We start from the raw sequence: 22,032 nt of genomic DNA, 5'->3' as shown, positions 1-22,032 counted from the left end.
GAATGGCTGGTTTTTAGTTGCCGGGATGACTTCAATTGGATGTGGGAAAGCAAAAGTGTTTATTCCCAAAAGGGCACCGATTTTAACATCAGCTATTTCTGGAAAGTGAATGTGACGCAATTCTCTGAATGCATCGCAAAGCTGGTTGAGTTCAAATGTATTAGCTGAAGCTGCATTTAAACAAGGAGCACTATTTGCTGGGGCTACATTTAAACAGGGAGTGGTTGTCATTTGAAACTTTTGATTCAAATTTTCGTAGGGTGCAACTGTCACTGGTTCAGAAACTTTTGACAGTGGCATATCATGCTCTGTGTTAAGATACTGAGTGCGTAGTGGCTTCTTGATCTTAAAAGGGAAGAGTGAGCAGGAAACTCTGTGATTTTGTCAAGTATGAATGTAAATTGGCTTCCTGGATCGATCATAGCGTAGGTATCAAAAACTTTCTTACTGTTTACAAAAGATACTGGGATAAGTTGAAGTTGTTCGAACCATTCTTTTGGTGTAGATTTTAGAGGATTCATGCTAAAATTTTGGTTGGAATTGTTAAAATTAGCGCGCTGAACTTGATTCTGATTTTTGTTTGCAAAAGACTGTCCTTAGTGGCTCTTTTGTGATTTGGATGAGACGCTTGCGCTGCTGTTACTTCCTGGTTCATATTTCTGTTTGACTGGGTGATTTTCTTGGTTGGTAACATTTGTTTCTATTGAGTTGCTGGTGGCAAAAGCAGCTGGCTGACGCTTGATAATTTTGTCAGGGTCATGCAGTGCTGTGTGGTGGTATCCGCTGCGTTGTAGCGTTTTGTTGATGGGCAGTTTTGCTTTTTGTGTTCTTTGCTCAAACAGTTCGAGCAAAGATTGTTTTTGCTTACAATGTCAAATCGCTGGCTTGGGCTACATTTTTGGTAATCGGGACAGGTGGCTAGTATATGGTTTCCCCGACATTTCTCGCAAAAACGCTTTGGTTGATTTGCGCTGTTTAGGGGGGAAATGGCGAAGCGCTAGGTGGTTTTACAGTACCGCTACTGCTTATTGTTGTTGACTGATTTCGGTTAGTCGGCTGTGCTGGAAAGACTGAACTTTGGGTACTTAAATTTCTTGTGTGATTATTGCTGACGTTCAAGTTCCCAGAATTATTAAAGTTGTTTTTACGAAGGTTATTTTGCTTGAAATTTTCCTGGATTATCGTATCGTACATATGAACTTGAACTTCTAATCATTTCTGAACTTCAACTAAAGTAGTTGGTGTTTCGATTGATGTAACAGTGTGCTCTGCCCATTTGAGGAGGATGATTTGCGGGACTTTTTTTTACCTATCTTCATAAGTGTTGAGCTCTGTAGGTCCGCTGTGTATCCCAAGTAATTGAAGGCTTGCACTAAACTTTTCAAGAACGAAGCGAAGGCTAGAAAGTTTTGTTTGTTATAGTCATTAGTTGATTTCCAGTTTTCCAATTGATTTATGAAGGCGTTCAGCACTATTGTAGGATCACCAAAATATGACATAAGTTCGTTCGTTTAAAGCTGTGCTATATTAAGCAGGATCACATAAATACGCTTGAATAACACCTTTTGCTTTGCCAGTAACCGCATTTTGCAAGTATGTGATACGATGTGTGTCAGTAATACGGGTGTTGTTATGTACGAGGCAAAAAAAGTTATTTTTCCATTCGTGGTACTTCAATGGGTTGCCATTAAAAATTTGAATCGTAAGAGGTGGTAACTTGATTGAGTGTTTACTTGTTGAATTTTGCCAATATGGAGCTGTATTTGAGGTACACGTTAAAGAATTGATTTCAAGTAAAGGTCTTTTGAAACTTTCATTTGATATTGGATCTAATACGCTGAAAATCTGATCTGAATATGTAAAATTTGGCTCGGGTTTTCGCTCTGCTGAGGGCAGTGCTTGTGGGCAAAACGATGAGATTGACGGAGCAATGGGAACACTTTCAGTTAATGTTTTTGAACAGATGGTTTGCTGAACACCGCATGGGTTGAGTGGCTCAATGCCAACGGTTTTGACTTATGACTGTGGCTGGAATTGAGTAAAGCTTCCAGGTAAAATTTTATTCTCTGTAATTTTGAACTCCTCTCCATTATTCAGCTGTAAAGAAGGTAAGATAGAAAATTGTTTGAAGATTGGTTTGAAAATTGTTTGGGTTTTGGCTTGAACTTTCAGAGATTTGATTAAAATTTTTCATTGTGTTAGTCAGTTCAAATGATTGTTTTTTCTGGAGGAGATCAAAATCTGGGCTCTTTGGGTTTTCTCGACTGTAATATTTGACAGAACTGGGATTCATCAAGTGGGAATTATGTGTTCCATGGTATTTGGAACAACCCGTGCTCATTGGTTGAAACGTTTGCATCTGAAACAGTTCCTCGGCGATATCTCGAGAAAATTTGGAAAGTGTGTTTTTTGACTGAAAATGATTATTATGGTTTTCCTGAGGGGAATGGTTCTGCATTTTATTTTGCCTGCTTGCGAAATTAAGCTGCGGTATTGAATCATTGTTTGTTTTAGGCGGCTGGTGGTTTACTGTGAAATGATCAACAGCAGAGATTGTTGTATCCCAGAGAGCAAAACGATCGGGAGTCTTTGCGACGGTCGCCTCAGGTTTGCAAGTCTTTTATCCGAGTATTTTGCTTCTGTATTTATCAATGTTAATTGGTCTGAATAAACTTGCTGTACTCATTCCAATAGTAAGGGGTTTCTCGTTGTTGCCATTTAAAAACTTTGACAACTTTCGTTCTGCTCTGTGGCATTCAGACAAAAAGAGGTATGGTTTCTCCGGTCTCCGTGGAAGAGGTGGTGTTTTGTTGGAGAATGATAAACGTTCTGGGTTGCTTGCTGCTGGAATCTCGTTCATAGATGGTGAGCATCTCCGTGAGTTTGGACACCTGGCATTCGTATGAGTTGTTACACTGATATCATCGCGTATCGTAGTTGAAGATTGGCTGAGTAGTCCATCGTCATATAAACTGTCAATTTTGAGTTCAAATTTCTCTAGACGTGACAGAAGGTTTGAACATCGTTCCATGACAGATGAAGTGCTGTTTGAGTTTGGACTTTCCTTTAACACGGCATCAAGTGTTGTTTTTAATTCGTCGACGTTTGCTTTTTGCTTTATTGATGAGCAGGGTGAGTGATCTGACACTCTTTCGCTGATCATTAGCAGACTGTAAGAGGTCCAGCTTGCTTTTCAAACTGAGCTCTGCACTTTTGAATTTTTTTAACGCGTACTGACAACTTTGACTGTTCTTCCTTGTCATCTCGCTCTTGTTTGTCTTTTTCGCACTAACGGGTGAAAAACGCCTTCGAAACCGGAGCGATGCAAATTTCAAAGCTGGAAAGCAATGTTTATGACAATGTAAGGCTAATCAGCCCCAGATTTTTTGTTGTTGAAAACTATGACGCAAATTTTCTGAAAAAAAAAGAATCACAGTGTTTTTTGGTGTGCTAAATCTAGCTAATTCTATCTCCAAAAAAAAAAGAAAATTAACCTTTTGCCTGCGCTTGTTTCGTTATTAAAGTAAACACGACCAAATAATTGCTAGAACGTAGGTAAATGAAAATGTTCTCTTTTGTCGAATAAGTTTATGGCTTCAGAATGGTTTTTGTGACAAACTTTACAAGGGCAATCACTTTTTTTGAAAAAGGAACCAAAAATGCTACAGCTGAGACCCTGTGTTGAAAAAGATCAAATATTTTTTTGCGGTTCGAATAGGCAACGTGAGCAACAGACAAGCAGACAAGACAATTCGATTTGTGCTGAAGCTCGTTTGAAATTCTTTCCCTTTAGTTTGAACTGCTTGATTCTTGTTTTGTTTTCAAAACTTTTGAAAAGTTTACTATGAAAATTCCCTCGCGCTCTTGAAACTGCTGACACTAAGCTTTGAAGATCATCTACTAAGGTAACTACTGACACCAAAATGCTTTCTTCTTCTATCTGGTGACTACTGAGACCGAAAAAGGGGCAAAGGGACTTCTTTCGGCAACTTCTGAGACCGCGGACAAAAACGAAGAGACGTTTGAGTTATCCAAATCAAGAGGCTTATTTGCGTGAACGCATTTAAGTGGGGATATAATCCGAGTTTTTGATTCTCTTGCTTTTGAGCTAAAGAAAAGCGAGTTCTTAATTTTTTTTCTTTTTGTGAGAAGTTGTTTTTAGTGCATACTACCCCATTAACTAGGTGCGCGGCTAGTAGTATGCACGAATTAAAAACAAAACATGTGATTGTCCGGTTTTCTTAAGAAAACATAATACCCCATTAACTAGGTTCTCGGCTTGTAGTATGCAATTAGGGTGAAAAAGCTGAAGTTTTAGGAACGTTTCTCTCTGTTCTTCATGGTTTTGCAGAATGATTAAGTAATTTCTCGGCTTGTTTTGTAATAAAATGAGGAGGCTGATTCAATAGGTGGCTTTAACACTCGCTTGATGATTTAAGTAAACGTTAGAAAAAATTGAATTTTTATTTCTATGAGTCACAGAAACAATTTTGCCAATTCTCTGTTGCTTCTTTGCAGTTTTGCAAAAATGATAAAAACAAAACTATTTATCAGCTTGTTTTGAAGTAAACTGAAGTGCTGCGATCGATATGTTCTCTTGGATCTAATAGATGTTTCAACCAAAAACGTTGGGTAAAACGGATCATTTTTTTGAGTGAAAGGAGCAATTTTACCAATTTTATATGGCTTCTTTACAAAATGCAAAAATCGAATTTTAAAGCTTATTTTATAACAGACTGAGGGGGCTCAATGAATGGATTTTTTTGATCTACTAATCATATTTATCAAAATGTCAACAAAACGTTTTTTTTTATTTTTTAAAGTCAAAGATGCAATATTGCTGAACTCAAGTTGTTTCTTTACTACTTTAGAAAACCGATAAAAAAGCTTTAACGTTTGTTTCAAGGGGGTTCCATTTTAACGTTTTTTGAATTTTTCAACTAAAAGCTGCAATTTTGCCAAATTCTGGTTGCCTCTTTGTTACAATGCAAAACCCATAAACTAACTTTAAAACTTGTATTACAAGAAACTGAGGGGCCCAATCAATAGGTTTTTTGGATTTATTAAATAGCTTTCATTAAAACGTCAGAATAACGGTTTTTTTATTTTTGTCTCTCAAGAAAGCACTTTTGCGTTTTTTTTCGTTTTTCGAACAAAAAATTTACACAAACAACTCTACTGAAAAATTCAAATTAACTTTCAACTGAAGTGTTCTATTCAACTAGTAATTTTACTGTCGTGTAGATTTTTTGCGACAAATCATAAAAAATGTTTTTAATTTTTTCCTATGCAAAAAACGTCATATCGTTTTTTCGTGCATTTTGTGTGTTTTTCTTTTGCTAATTGCGGCATGTAGTTTCTCACGGCTATTTCTTTCATAAATAATCCACAAAAGCTCGTTGGGGGACAATTTTCTTGTTTTTTGAGATTTTTTGTCGCAAAAAAACTTCAAGCTTTTTTTGGATACGTCTAACCGGGGAAGGGACTTCTGATGTGACGTCTGGAGCCTCGGGCGATCATCTCTTGGTGACGTCTGCAACCAAAAAAAATCAGGACTTCTTGATAGGGTGACGTCTGGAACCAAAAAAAAATTTCCTCGTCTTTAGTGACGTCTGAGACCAAAAAAAAATTGTCTTGGGGGACTTTTCTTGCTTATTGACACACTATCTGTTGCTCTACTATCGGTGTGTGTTTTGTTTCCTCTCCTCTTGTTCTGTTCAGCTCAAGTTTCATCTCCCTGCTTTTAGAAACATCTCAGTCGCCTTGTGATCCACAAAGAAGAGCTGTTTGTTAGAATGGCACGTGGTTATTATCAAGGTTATGTGTTTGTTTTTGTTGTTGTGTAACTGGTGGTCAGGTAGACCTTGGCACGGTTTCTTTGTTTTGGGGGTGGGGGGGGGGGGTAGGGGGTGGTGTCATCTTCTTTGTTTAAAAAAATCCGTTTCAGAAGGTAGACTATGTTTCTTAATCACGGAGGTAGGTCTCCATTTTATGTAATGAAACATATATTCTAGACTTTTGGTTGCTCTTATTTGGTTGCGACTTCTTGTCAGATGTTTTCGGTAAAGAGTAACTCTCAGGTTTTTGGGTCATTGGGAACATATATGAACGAATAAATTGAACTCATACAATTATCGACCGCGTGAAGATTTGAAAATCTCAAACTTCCCAAACTTATTAATAATTGCTGCTATGTATTATAATTTCTTCATTTCAATCCATCCACTGAAATGAAACCTGAGATATCCTGCAAAGACAGGGAAGATCTGAATTTTTTTTTTGACATATCAGGGATGGGCTAGTAGGATCTTCCCGAGCATCATTTCCAAAATAAATAATGACAAGTTTTGATGAGATACTGGTTAAACAAAACTTTTAAATTCTTGAAACATGCAAAGATAATTCAAGGTTGTTACATCTTAAAAATATCTCACCATAATGTTATCAGAATATTTAGTAGGTATCTGAAATTGGGTTTCGCTAGATGTTAATATCCTTTTGGATACTCTAGTTCGATGAATCTCAGTGAAAACTCATTACAATTCTTATTTCTTTATAATCATTAAGTATCGTTTTATAGTTCAATATATTATAGTTCATTCATTTGAATCAGTTCTCAGTTCATTCCCCGGGTTGAAGTTTCTTTGATTTCATACTGTCCATACTTGATTTCGTACTTGATTAGTACGATCCTTGTATGAAACCAAAGAAATCGTATATGATCCTAGTATGATTATCAAGAAATCACACAAATCATATATAACCAAATATGAATACTAAGAATCATATATGACCTAGTACCAAATCAAAGAATGTTGTATGATCGGTGACCCGGGTCATTGTGAATCTTGTGTCTGTGGGGCTCTTTTGCAGACAATGTAGTGAGAGTGGAATAGTTTGAAGCACTTTGAGATGATGAGTTTGTGTCCGGACTTGTTTGTCAGAGTGCAGCCGGGTGATGAATCTTTCAGACTCGTTTTGGGCTGACCTGCATCCCACAGAGTGTTTGACATCTCGTTTCCTGTGCAAAAGAGAACAAAGGAGTGACTGGATTTTTGTTGAAATGTATTTTTTGGCAAAGTATTAATTTTTGCATTTCTTTCGATTAAGTTGGTAGCTTCAGAACTGTTTATGTTTGTCGACTATTTATAAAATTTATTAGTATTAATTCCATTTACATCTTAAATCCCCATTTTCTTACCTTTTGAAGACATCCGAAGTGACAAGACCGCTCAAAAACGGTTTTTGACTGTTTTTGACCAGTATTTTTAGATGGAAGTTGTTGACCGTCGCTTAGGACCTAACCATTCTTGACTTTTTTAAAACGAAATCACAATTTTTGAGCAAGAGTTTTGAAACAAGAATATTTTCTATCGTTATTTTGGGAGGGCTTGAGAAGACTAGTAAACAGTCTAATTATACTATCACAATTGATAGTTCTTAAAACTGATAGTTCCAATTGATAGTTCCTCGAAATTGAATTGGAAAAAGATTTAGGCCCATAGGACTGCATTATAATTTTAAAGGCTCAAGGAATTTTGCTGGGATCTTTTCCATTTGTCCCCCCCCCCCCCCCCCCTAGCTTAGTGGGTGCATATTATTTGCACCCCCCCCCCCCTCCCCGGACACACGTGCCAATTTTTACATGATGATTTACTATGTAATGGCACGTGCTCTGTAACTGGGGGAGCATAACGTACTGGGGGGGGGGGGGCACAAACGGAAAAGATCCTTTTGCTGATTATGGACCGCAAAAGCCCTTCATTTTTGTCCTATTCGCCGCACAAGTCCCTGAGAATGTCCAGCTCAACTGCGCACCCAGCTCGATTATTTTTTTGAAGTCACTTGACAACTAGCACAGTTATAAGAGCTACAAACACTTTTAATTAAATTTTCGAAATTTGGTTTTCGGAATTAGGCTTTTGGGTTTATTTTCACCTTCTAAATCTTCGTAATATCTCTTTTGAAACATGATGCTGTTCTCGATCAGGAGCTGCTTTGTGACTTTGTTCCACCCAGTCCACAACTGTTTGCCCCTCAGTTTGGTCTTAGCCCAATTGAATATCAATCGGATCTCATAAGGTGACCGAGGCGCAAAGGGTTGTGCGCTACAAAAACCAGAAGGAGAGCATGATTATCCAAAATTATTTCTGCATTTCATCCATTTCTGAACGTTTCTGAGCTGGTGAATATTTGTGACCGAAAGATTCGAAAAAGTTCAGTTTAAAATTTTAGTAATTTTAAGGTGTCCACCCGCTTATCCACAAACAACACTAGCTTGATATTTTATTGAAAAAATTGACGCCACGAAATGTGTTTTGCTCTGGTTACCAAGACGAAATTTTTTGTAGCCAATTCTACGTCCCAGGAGTTTGAGTTCTGCAAAATCTATCCATTGGTTTTCAAAAGTAGAAATCTATATGTGGAGAAAAAACTAAGGAACTACTATTGAGGCTATGGTTCAGAGGCCTGGCACAGGTAAGAATTAAAAATAATCAAGATTAAAGTACATCGAATATCAAATACATTGTTCGTTAACACAAAAATTTTAAACTACAAATTATTTAACTAAGAAAAAACTAACAATACCGTTATAATTTTTATATAAATTAGCTTCTTGTCCCTCAAACCTCTTCAGAAAAATGCATTTTGAATTTGTTTGCTAAGCTTTAGAATGTTGACGTATACTTTAAGTAGTTTATATTTTAAACCGGAAAAATTTTTGTGATAAACGGAAAAAAACTGAAAACCTAATATAATTTGGTCTTGTTTCGTAATCTGAGAAGTCATTTTTCCTAAAAGGGTCAAATTAAATTGAAGATCAAAAGTTAAGTAAATTGGGAACTGGTAATATTTTTTAAAAAAAATTGAGATTAATGGAATCAAAATACGTTCAAGTGAAACTGGACTTTCCTTCCCCATTTAGCTGTTGTCTATTATTGTTAGTAAAGTTTTTCTCTTCAAGACAGATTGAGCAGCAAATGTTGTATATAAATTACTTCAGTTGCATGCAGCAAAAAAATTGATTTCGTCCTAAAATACTTACTAATAGCCTTTAAAGTAAATCCAACAGCAATTATGTTCCCCGTGAATTTAATCCCCCGGTAAAATTATATTCCCCCGTGTCCCTCAAACCATAGTTTGTCATCTGAGATTACGCCACCATACCTAGCGGAAAACGATAACTTTTCTACTGCCAAAATTGTTGAGTGGTTTTTGATGATTTTTTGGTTTTTACTAAGAACAATATGTTCTGCTTCTTAAATAATTTTGATGACTTTTGGATTATAATCTGATCCAACTGTGGATAAAATGAATGCATAGCAATATCGCGTGTAACTCTCAGATAAAATATTGTATTTAGATTTTCTTCGGAGGTGTAAAAAATGCCTTGAACATAATTGTTGCGCTTTAAGTACAACAATAGCATACAAGATCTTTGAAAATAAATATGCAACAAAGACTCAAAAAGTTTTCATGTGCCAAAGACTCAAAAACCTCAGCTAACAAAAGTGCAGCAAAGTGAAAAAATAAGGCAAGGCTATAAAATAGATCTTGATTCCTGTTGGTTCTATTAAAAGTTTTGGGCGCTATCAATAGCATCAATAGCGAGACAAAAATAAAAAGGCACACATAAAAACTTGAGTTCAAAACCCGTGGCGATAGTCTATAATCATGTGATCAATAAATTCTATGCCGAGTAATCGACATTATGATTTAGGCTGGAAGGCAACTAATATTCCCAAAACGAAATATTAGATCATTTATGTCAAAATCTTAAGAGATTGACATTTCAGTCGCATTTACCCGTACAAAAATTACATACAAAATTTAATCAACTGAAATGATGCACGCAGTCTTTTGAAAAAAATAGATTCCTTTAATTGAAATGCCCTGAACAAACATATTAAAAAGTTCTTGCGCAAAAAGATCGAAAATTTTTAGATAGATGATAGAAGTGTTTTACAACTTCGTTCCATTTTTGTAGCATGTTTTGGCAATATCTCCCTCCAAAGGATGTCATTAAAAGCACCTTGCTTCATAGTGACTGCAGACGAATCTTTGTGAATTGCTCTTTAAGAGCCAGAAATTATGAAAATAAAAGCCAAAAAAATCTACTAACCTCAGTATATTCTGATCATGAAAAATTTTTGAGTGGATTTTGTGTCATCCTCTGCGCTATTCTTTATTTGATAATAAATACTTTTTACTACAGATAGCCGCCTAAAAACAAAAGAAAGTTCATTTTAGTTAATTTTATGTTCAGATTTTTATTTACCTGTTAAGCAGGTTTTTTAAAAATGAATTCGCGAAATAAATTCTAAAATAATGCTGTCTGAAATGCTGTCTGAAAACAAAAATGTGCAGTAAAAATTTGAACCTGTCTGTCCCAAAAATTTTGAAAAAGTTTCATGATGTAAACAAAATGGAAAAATGCAATGGGCAAACTTTTGTAAAAATGTGTTGGCTGACTCAAACATAAAAAAATAAAAGATTACAAAAACAACAATTTTTTTTCTACAAACTTTTTTCTCTCAGTTTGGCTAACAAAACAAAGTCTCTTCTGTCATAACCATTCAGAACTTTTAGAAAATGCAACAAATCCGGATGTGGCAAAATTCATTAGTTTGTTGATGACGAAGAAAGTGTTTCTATCTACTATAAATATTGTCTTTTTTTTCTGCTAGAGATATTTTATGTATAATCGTCTTTTGGATGTCCAAAAACAATTTTTCCATGTTTAAACCTAAGCTTTTTTTCTTAATAAAAGTCTCTTGGGGGTGTATGTTTGATAAGGTTGTTTTCATTGAAAGTCAGTTTATCAAAAAAAATCAGCAGCCGAAGTGTGTTTGCTCAGAGCTGGCTTATGCAGCGTCGACGATCTGAATGAAAGCCATTCAAAGCTTGTATTTTGGCATGTTGCTTCGGAAACAGTTGTTTTGGTATATTATTTATAAAAAGGAAACGTACCCTTTACTCTTGCAGAAATCCGAGGCTTCGAAATAACTTTTGTACGCTTCAGGGCTAACCATGTAACAGTTATAACTATCGTACACTTTCTGAAAACCTTTACTACAAAATCCACTTTCCAAATCTGCCTCTTCATAATCATTTTGTCTGTTTTGTGATTGCGAATTTTGATTACGCTGTTTATTATAAAAGTTTCTTTTCTTTGCGCGCGACTCTTTTTGCGGCCTGTTCGAAACTTGCGATTTCGGTTTTTCCACTTTATCCTGTTCGTTCTTTCGTAATTTCAGTTTTCCGCGCCTCGATTTTCTTGTTGTCTCATGTTTTTTGGTTTCCGTCTTCTTTTGATTTTCTGGATTGTTTTGTGGTTTTTTCTCGGTATCATTTAGCACTTCATTTAGTGTTTTGCTTTTGTTGTCAGCCTCGTTTAATTTGATTGCTTCAAAACTGTTAGAGGTTTTTGACAATGCAGTCTTCAATAGCTTAATAATATTCGACAGGAGATAAATTTCTTGATCGATATCTTCGATTCTGGGCTCTTTGTTGGGGTGTTTCAAAACAGCTTCACTTTTTGATAAGGAAGAATTCTTTTCAATTTTTGCAGCACAAATATTTTGGGTAAAGTTGAACAAAAAGAACAATAGAGATAAAAAATATAGTTTCGTGCAATTTATCATTCTTATAGGAAAAAAATCAACCCATAATTTCAGTCGTATAATTTTACTACTCAGTAGAGAAAATGGATTTAAATTGCATGCAACGTTTGGTGTCATATTATAACCTTTCATAACTCAAAAAGGAAGGAACCGGGTTACATTTTTCTTTCAAAATGTTTCCAAAGCATCACCAATACATCACATGGTAAATGTAGAAAGTTTGCATAATTCGTTGCGAACACCCAATCAAATGTGAATCCTTAAGAGGTCATTTTCAGCACCAAATATTCAGTAGTTTGAAACGAGGAAAAAATAGTTGAATTTTTTTCCGCGTTTAGATGTTGATAATTTTACACGTTAAGTTTTGTAGGAGAAACTAGGTTCAAAATTTTTTTCCAAGCGGGCTTCGAGTTGTTTTAGTTTTCTTCGAGCGATTTCTGAGTAATCTGACACTACTGACAGCTGGAAACAGTACATAAAAGTTTTCACTTCTGCTGCAAAATTTAATTTCTATCTGAACATTGGGAACCTGAGGAAATATTCATTGACAAATTGATCATTTTTCAAAGAAAGCAAACTAATTTCAAACGTAAAGTTTGTAGTGCTGGTTACAGAATCTTCATTACTTGCTAGCTACTAAATTCACAACATACAAAATTGCAAATTATAGCAATTTTCTAGTCAATATAAATCAGATTGAGTATAAAATATTTATCTTAAAAAACAGGACATTAAAAATCGTTCCTATGGTTGAGCAAAAATCTGAAACTGTCACATCAAGAATATTACGTGGAACAAATGATAAGGAAGTTTAATAAACCTTTCTACTTTCAAGAGCTGGAAAGCGTAAAGCCAATACTTTTTCAAAGATTATGAAGTGTCGAAACAATTTATAAAATTGTGATAGAAATAAAGACATTAAGGTGGATAATGTTATTATTTTTAGCTTAAGCGAACATTTGGTCACTAGACAGACTTCGCGTTGAATTTAGCGTAGATCTTACATATTTTGCGTTGATTTAAGCGCAGATTTTACATATTTTGCGATGAATTTAGCGTTGAACTTATATAATTTCGCTTTTTGCGTTGGGTGAGGTATATGGGGGGGTACGTTGGGTTACGTGTGGGGGTTAGTGTGGTGAGGGGGTACGTGGAGGGGCAATTTTTACGACTTTTTTCAAGGAATCAGAAACCGACTGCGTGCAGGAAAAACTGGAAAGAGTTGAAAAGACAGAAAGTTATAGCAAAAATTGAAAAAAAAGCGAATAAGATCTAAGCTGAATTCAACGCAAAATTATGTAAGATCTACGCTTAGAAACGCCAAACTTATGCGAAACGTGATGTTACAGTCCGATTTGTAAAGAGTGCAGTTCCAAAGAAAAGTAAGGTTCTGTGGCACAGTGGTAGAAGAGGCGACAGGTAAACAGGAGGTCAGTGGTTCGAGTCCCATACCCAGAGTGTTCTGCTTAGTGTTTTTTGTAAATTCAGCGTTAAATTCAACGCAAAATTACATCAACCCTAAATTTCACGGTAAATATGTGAGATCTACGCTAAATTCAACACAAAAGATGTAAAATCTATGCTAAATTCAAGCAAAATATGTAAGATCTAGGTTGCTGATCTTACATAACTTTTGGAAAATTCTTTGGCCCGGGAATAGAAAATAATTGAAACTGGTATCCTGGGCACATTCAAAATTCTATAAAAAACCAACAGTTGAACAGATTCTTTTTACATTTTCCACACGGGCTCGTGCTTTTATATAAACAGATAAAATGTTTGTTATAGTTCAAACTTTGCAACAAAACGGGAGTAAAAAATGTATCAGGGTTCACTTCCCTCGCCAGTTACTTCAATGCTCAGGACGAGGTTCTCGACCCAAGTCAACTCTGATAAGACAATCTAGAACAAGATCGGTTGTGATCAGTCAGACTTGAGTCGCGCACTGGGGTTACCCTGATTGGCACTTTTGAAGTAGCAGTAATCGTTGATATAGTATATTATTTTCAGGAAAATAGACGTCATTTTATGTAAATGGTTTTTGTGTTCTTCAGTAAAAAAAAATTAATTCAAACAATGAAGAAATTCAACTTAACACAGATTACAAAAGCTTAGTCTTAAGCGTCGTCTCAAGAGTGATCTTCACAGGAAAAAGTTATTGGGGTTGACTGGCCGTTTTGGTTGACTGGCCGTTTTTGGTTGAACCTTTAGGCTCTGCGCAGACTTTCCAGAAACCGGATAGGTTTCTGATCAGCCCGTATAAAGGCAAGAAATCTCTTCAGGCTATCTAGACCACAGAACAGAACTACCCAGACCCTGGATTACGCTATGATCGGACTATCTAAACACTGGGCGCGTAGTGATCAGACTTTCCAGACCTTAGACAGTGCCCTGATGAGACCAGTCAGACTCTGTATGGGGTTCCTATCAGACTGCGCATACTGTAGGTGTTGCAGCCAGACTCTGCGGAGTGATAGCAGTTTATCCCCAGTGCGCGATCCAATTCCGTCTGATCAGGTATAGCTCGGGTTGAGCACCTCAATCTAACTGGTGGAATCAATAATGAAAAGCACAAATCAGATAAAAAACCTCCGAAACATCTAAAACATGACCTAGAGCCAAATAGACCTAATAAAGTCGAAATTCAACGCATGTTCAGCAGAAAAATAAACGTAATTAAACTGCTCGACAACTTTAAGTTTACATTAATAAACTTCTTTGTCACCAGCTTTATTTTAAGTCTTTTGATTTTAATGTTAGTCAACAGACTTCACAAAACTGTAAAGCTTTTTTTTAATTTTTGCTCGTCCATAAATGCGCAGTAGTTTGAGAACTTGATTTCCTGCAAATTGTTCATGTTGGAAAATTTTAGATTTGTTAGCAGCTGAACAACGCCAGATCCTGACGATGGGAATCAAAATGTAATAACTTGGTTGCATTTTTCAAAACAATAATTATTTCAAAAACAACGCAAATGTTCAATTAAAATAAACGACTGCAAAAAATTTGAACTCATTTTTCAAAAAACTTTAAATTTTAAAGCTAATAAGTGGTCTTGTTAGTGTTTGATCACACAAGATCAACCAATCAATTATATCGCATTTATAACTGATCAAAATCATAACGAATAGCATAATTTGCTCTAAATCACTTTCAGATTTCATAAGAAGACAGCGTCCAGTCAAAGGTTTCTTTCCCTCTATGGAAGAACCAGAAGAGATCAGCGAAGAACTCAGCGTTTCAGCCAACGAACGTGTAACAATAGCAAAAGAAGGCTTTGTTATCGGAATACCTAGCAGAAGTGAATCGATAGACAGAAAAAAGATCAAGAGCCGTGAACGACAGTTTGCATAAGCTAGCAAACAAAACGGATAGGACTTTTGAGGAGTCAGTAAAGAGATATATTGTTCTAAATATCACCAAAAAAACGATGACGTTCATTTAAACGGTTTAGCCGTTGGTGGTATTTGCTCAATACTAAAGAACAAATCTTCAAACATACAAGTGCAAGGACGCTGTTTTAGTGTTGTTGCTTTTGAAATTAGAGCCGAATTTTCCATTATTGAACCCAAAGGTAATCTTACAAAATTTTTGATCATTTTTTGCCTTCTGCCCGAAACCGCCGGTACGAGTATTGGTTGCATAGATTTTTGCTCTTTTCCACGACTTCTTTATCAAACGGAACAAATATAGGCTTCACAGGCTTCACAATAAAAAAACAAACACTGCCGGCTTCACAATAAAAAACAGAAACTGCCGGTACCAGTATTGGTTCCAAAGGTTTCAACAGCAATTTCCATTTCAACCCCAATAATAAATTGAGACCACAATAAACATTTTGCTCCGAACAAAAACAGAAATATGTAAAAATTAGAAAAGATGCGCAATAATCAGCATGAAGAGTCTAATAGCATCACCTGTGCCACTTGCAACAAGCCATTCTCTAAAACTCCAGTTATTTATCAATGCGTCTGTTGCGTCAAAATTATGCACATTAACCCCCGGTGCACAAATTTTAGCAATGATGTTAACACACTATAGCAAGTCAACCAAACTCTTTTTTTTTGATCTGTACCGATTGCGTACAACAAAACAAGCGTGACGTTGTTCTCGACATAATTGAAAACCCCCACTAGATCGAAGTTGAAATCAAAAAAGAAATTGAAAACACTATTAAAAAAGTTGAGGGGAAAACTATTAAACACTATTAAATTTTTTTTGTGGGAAAAACCAAATGAACCAGAAAATTGACAAACCTCCGCAAAACAAAACCACTGCTGCTAAACCAATTGTTAAACAGGAATAATTTTTTTTATTATTACGTGGAATAAATAAAAGTGTTGGTAAGGTCGCTCGTGCAAGAACTTAGAATGACAATGCACAAACGCAAATGCACAAAAGAAATTCTGAAGTTCCTAAATCTCAACTGCAAAGAATCTGACTGCAGACGAAAAAGTCCCTATATGCAGAATAAAAGCTGAATAATCGTGGCCAAAGTGCCGAGCTAGTACGATAAACAACTAACGCTATTACCATCTAAGCTGAAAAACGACACAACCCCTACATACACAATTAAAAATTTTTCTCCCGCACGAAGCTGAATTATTGAGCAAATGCTCGAGAAGACGAAAAAAATAGAACAAGGGGCTTCCTGAAATCTAAATTTTCAAACTACTTTAAAAAGATGATGATGGCTGGATGGAAATTGACCATGAAATGGGTTGACAATCAAACCAAAACCAAACTAACCAGTTGAAAATCCTAACTATCAGTGATCAGTGCTTAATTGACCTACCAAGACGATCTTCATCTTCAATTGCAAAGTGAACCTTCGATTTAGAATTTTTATGTCTAACAGAACTCAGTTTAACGTCTAGCACACCCAGTTCGACACCTTCTTTCTTATCAATTTAACATATTTCGAAATGGCCACATGAAATAGAATGAATGCACAGACATGGCGGAGTAACAAAAGCGGTCAAAAAACACCTCAAGATTAACATGTTGAACAAACTGTAAAACGTAGATGATTTTATAGTTGTACAAACAACCTCTAAAAAAAACTTAGCTTGAGCAAACGACCCTCCGAAATGGAGCCCCGACAAATCGGACGAAGAAAAATATCTAAATTTTTGCGAGTTGATCAAAAGTAGATTAAAAAGAACCTTACCACTATTATCACAGGAGACTTCAATTTTTAGTGCTCAAACAGGAATATTGGAAAGTGCTGATATCATCTGGCGAGATTGAAACAATTGGTTAAGTTTCTTGATAGAAGAAACTTTTGTGCAAACCCGAAATATCTCAAATATGTTGGGCAACAGCAAACAACTCGATATTTTCTTGACATATGAACCTCAGTCCTCAATTATGGATCAACTCAATCATTGCAACAAAATTAGGTCCTTTATACTACATAAATAACAAAAAAATTTTCTGACACTCTTGCCTATTCAACAATCATCAGTTTAAATAATACCTCGGAAACCCATAAACAGAATATTACTTAAGCATACAATAAAAATGGTTTAATTAAATTCAATCAATCGGTGGTCAAAAACTCCTTCAAACCTCTCTGCTACTTTAATATCAAGTTTCTTATACAACAATGGCACGACTGGTTTAACAAACTTTTCACCAAAAAATTATTAAAAATTGCATTCCATTGTGCGGAACTCCGACCCTGGGGTATCAAATTCCACTTCTCAGCTTGTTAAAATCTTGAAAAATTGTCCGGTCAAATCCAAACAAATCCAAGGCTCCATCAAGAGCCGCACTAGCTGCCTTTGCGCTCGAACATCAGGAAAATTTTGAATTGAATATTTCTGTCTCTCGACAGTTTAGCAAAATTCAAAAATTTCTCAATTAATATCAAAAATCTCCACCAATTCCAAACCAAGACACATCTACCGACGCCGAAAAAACTAAATTTCAAAATCAATTCTATCAAAGTGTATTTAATCCAAAGTCATAACAAGTTCTCGTCCAGTCAACATTTGACAGAACAAAATCTACCCAAGTAGCAATTTACCGAATTCAATATCATTAAATTATTGGAAAAGTTAGATGTCAATAAAGCAAAAGGACCAGATGGCATAGAACTCTTGTTTCTTAAACACCTAGCGCGGCCATTATGTAAATGTCTACAATTTCTATTTATTACCTGTAATTGAAAAGCTTGCAGAAAAGTGGATAGGAAGAAATGCCCATAGACCAATCAAAGACTAATTTGAAGATCGGAAACAATGTTTCAAAACAAAGAATGTTAAGTGACTAATCCGAAGTTTAATCAGTGTTGTACCTCAAGGATCCATCTTAGCTCCGCTATCTTTCCTTTTTCATCTCGATGATCTACCAAAAAACCTTAACCACAGTCTAACTTTTGGTTAAGCAGATGAACACATATTCCTTTGAACAAACTCAACCCAAGAACAAGTAGATTTTTATGCTCTCCCCAAATTGTTTGCTGAAAAGGATATGAGATGGCATGATAACAAGCCTCAAATGATCCGCTCTTAAAAAGGACGCACAACTTTGCGTAAATGGTATACGAATCACAAATACACAAAAACAATCTCATAGAGAGTTCTGGAAATTATTGTTTGCGAAAACTTCAAATGGCATGAAAGTGCCATGCGAAGGAAGTCAAAATCCCAGAAGTCCTTTTCGTTCTTGAAAAGGAACATCCAATACAAGAAAACAGTAAAATCGAAATTAAATGCATACGTAGGATACATTGTCCCTGCAGGATGTCAAGTTTGGTATGCAAGCAAAACAAGATCTACTTGCAATAGAAAACTCAATAAATGCTCGACTATGAGGATAGTTGGTTCAAAACAAAAATATAAAAAACGCCTAATTAACTAAAAATACTGCCACCCTCATAATAAACTGAGTTCTAATCCGTTTTATTTTCTTGTGACTTAAATGACGGTAGATAGGATATTAACATCATAAAAGACAATATAAAAGCATTTTTTGCTTCACGGAGTTTGTGAACGGATCCTTTCGCTTTCAAATAAAAAGTTTGCATTTGGTGAGTTTCGTATCGTTTTGGCTATCCAGCTCAATTTGTATGTCTCTATAAAACCTAATAAGTTTTCAATGATGCCAACAAATAGAACATCATTCTCATTAAGATTTAGAATATGAGATTTTTTTTATTTAAAAGACAAAGTTTTGCACTTCGATGCATGAAAACAGAAAATTCGAGGAAGACCAGTGACGTAGGGCAGTTACACCGTCTTGAATCAGCTCTGGTCGTTTGTTCGTAAATTTTCAGATCGTCAGCGTGTAAAAAAGATGAATCATAGATAAATTTTAAATAAAATTAGGAAAATTTTAGCCCAAGATCACCTCCCGGAGGCACATCAGATAACATTCAAAGGGGATGAGAATAGGACCAAAATTTTTACCTAACCCTTTATACAATGCTGGCGATCTGAAAAGTAAGAATTAGACAGTTTAAGAAAACCAGAGAAAAACCAAAATTTCTAATTTTGTTAAGCACAATATGATGGCAGACAAAGTCGACGGTTTTTCCAATATCAGAATAAATTGATACAAACTCAAAGTTCTTGTCTTGAAATTCATACGAGTGGTCTAAGCAGTCTATCAATAGAATAAAAGAGCGTCTTGCTCTCAGGAATCCATGTTGCGTTTTCTTACTAAAGGCTTCACCTTAGATTAGATAAATTGAAATAGCAGCTGTTCAAAAACTAGTGTGAGCTTGCTGAGGATCCTGATAGGACAATAGTTCTCTATATGGTTGAGGGGCCCTGTTTAGTGAAGCAGTGTAAAATAAGATAGCTTCCATTTAGAGGATCACGATTGTTTTCCTATCAATTAGCAAATAATTTGATGAATAGCCGGTGATAGAATGCCTGCGCATTTTTGAAAGCACGTTGGACCTGATCATGCTCATTGAGCTGCAGTCAGTACAACGCATTTTTAATGTTCCCATCTCAGTCAACAATAAATTTACGTCCTCAATACCGTAATCAAGCGAATTGGATTTTTTTAAGAGCAAAACATGGGAAATAAATACTGAACGCCTTTGAAATCACAGAGTCAGAGAAAATTTAGTACAAAGGGAGTGTATAAATAAAGCAAAGCAATGAAGATCAAAATTCAAACGCTCAAGGACAAAAATTCTGCTCTTCAAACTCTATCGAATCAACTAGAGTATTTTTGAGCTTTTTTTTGTAGATGTTGTGTTTCCTAAACAAACATTAACAGTATAATGACAAATCTGGAAACATATTGCTTTTTGGTTTCTAACTCGATGTCCAAAAAGCATTTGACGCAGTAGCCCCCTATTGGGTATTCGAAAAACTTGAAGAAATGGGGAGAGGAGAAAAGCTCTTAGACCAATCGCGGTTTAATTTGAAGATCGGAAACAATATTTCAAAACAAAGAATGTTAAGTGACATTTCAGAAGTTTATCCAGTGTTTTACTTTACGGGTATATCTTTGGTTCGACACCGTTCCTTCTTTATAACGACGTTCTAACAAACAACATTAATCAAAGTCTAATTTTTGTTAGGTAGATGAACACAAATTTCATTGAACAAACTCAACTCAAGAACAAGTAGATTTAAATGCTCTCCACAAATTGTCTGTTGAAAATGATATGAGATGGCATGATAAGAAGTTTCAAATAATCCGCTTTTAAAAAGCCTTTGACGCAGCACCCCCTATCTATTGGGTATTCGAAAAACTTGCAAAAATGGGGATAGGAAGAAAAGCTCTTAGACCAATCGCGGTTTAATTTGAAGATCGGAAACATTGTTTCAAAACAAAGAATATTAAGTGACATTTCAGAAGTTTAACCAATGTTGTACTTCACGGGTCCATCTTAGGTCCGCTATCTTCCTTTGTTTATGACGACGATCTACCAAACAATATTAATCAAAGTCTAACTTTTGGTTAAGCAGATGAACACAAATTCCTTTGAACAAACTCAACCCGAGAACAAGTAGATTTAAATGCTCTCCACAAATTGTGTATTGAAAATGATATAAGATGGCATGATAAGAAGTCTTAGATAATCTGCTTTTAAAAAGGACGCACAACTTTGCCTAAATTATATACGAATCACAAATACAACCTCACAGAGAGATTTAGAAATTATTGGTAATGCTACAATCTAAAATCTAATTCAGCGATAAATTTACGTCCTCAATACAATAATCAGGCGAACTGGATTTTTTAAGGCAAAAACAGATGAATTAAATATTGAACGCGTTCGAAATCAGGCAGTCAGAGGAAAAGTTCGTCGCTGCTTAAAAACAAAACCAATGGTACAAAAGATTTAAAACTGAGTGTATATATAAAATAAAGCGATGAAGATCAAAGTTCAAATGCGCAAAGTCAAAAACTTTGCTCTTCAATCTCTATCGAATGAGCTAGAGAATTATTGAGCTCTATTTATTGCAGATGCTCAATTGAGTTCATCAAACTCCATCTTTCAAAAAATATATTATATTTATTAATAATATTCGCATCTATAGAATACAAAAGATGCATGGTAAGAGAATAGAAGTAATTGGGTGTGTTACTTCTTTTAGCCCTCTTGTTTTTAATGGATTTCTCAAAGCTTGATGTCAGCAGAGCGTACCATTGCTTTGGAATATCCACAACTGAACTATCATTGAAAGACAAATAATCGATTAAATTAGAGAAGCAATTATTAAAAACTGTCCGACTGAATGATCAACGAGATAACTTCGAATCTAAGTAGATTTCAGTATTATCAGAAAGTCATGTCGGAAAATGGATTGGGATCAACAATTAAGGGTAATTGATTTCTATTAGACAGTGCTTTAAACAAAACATTTCGCTTTTTATGGGTTGGCTTGTCAACAAATTTTTCAGACCTAAATCTTCAATTTCAGAAACATAATTAGCTGAGAGTTATTCGAAGTAAGGGGCACCCAATTAATGCCGAAAAGTGTAAATCAGTAGAGACAAAAAAAATTGTATGCTTCCGGTGACGAGCGATTACTGACGGATAAGGAGCAAAGGATACAAATCTTGTATAAACTCCAAGAGGCCACAAGCGGCCTAAAAAAGATACTTTGAAATCAGAACATCAATTAGCTTCGTTTCTAAATCATTCGATCGAGCAATGGGAACACCTCTGATTGCATGTACCCCGATCAGAACGGGCAACCATAGTGAAATTAGACCACAGCTAGATTTTGAAATCTGATATGCATTCGGAGAGCCTTGTTTCCGTCAGAAAAAAAGGAAAATGCCTCAATCGCTACATTTTTTGAAGCTCCTGAGGTTCCATAAAGTGCAAACTGAAGATTAAAAATTCCTCACTCAGACTGGTTTCTCAAAAATTGGTAGGCATTGACTTCTCGCGAAACAATTCTGTAGAAATAACGGATTTGAGTTCGTT

The sequence above is a fragment of the Convolutriloba macropyga genome, chromosome 4 (genome assembly GCF_964194025.1).
Source record: "Convolutriloba macropyga chromosome 4, txConMacr16.3, whole genome shotgun sequence".
Classification (NCBI taxonomy): domain Eukaryota; kingdom Metazoa; phylum Xenacoelomorpha; order Acoela; family Convolutidae; genus Convolutriloba; species Convolutriloba macropyga.
This window is presented reverse-complemented; position numbering follows the sequence as displayed.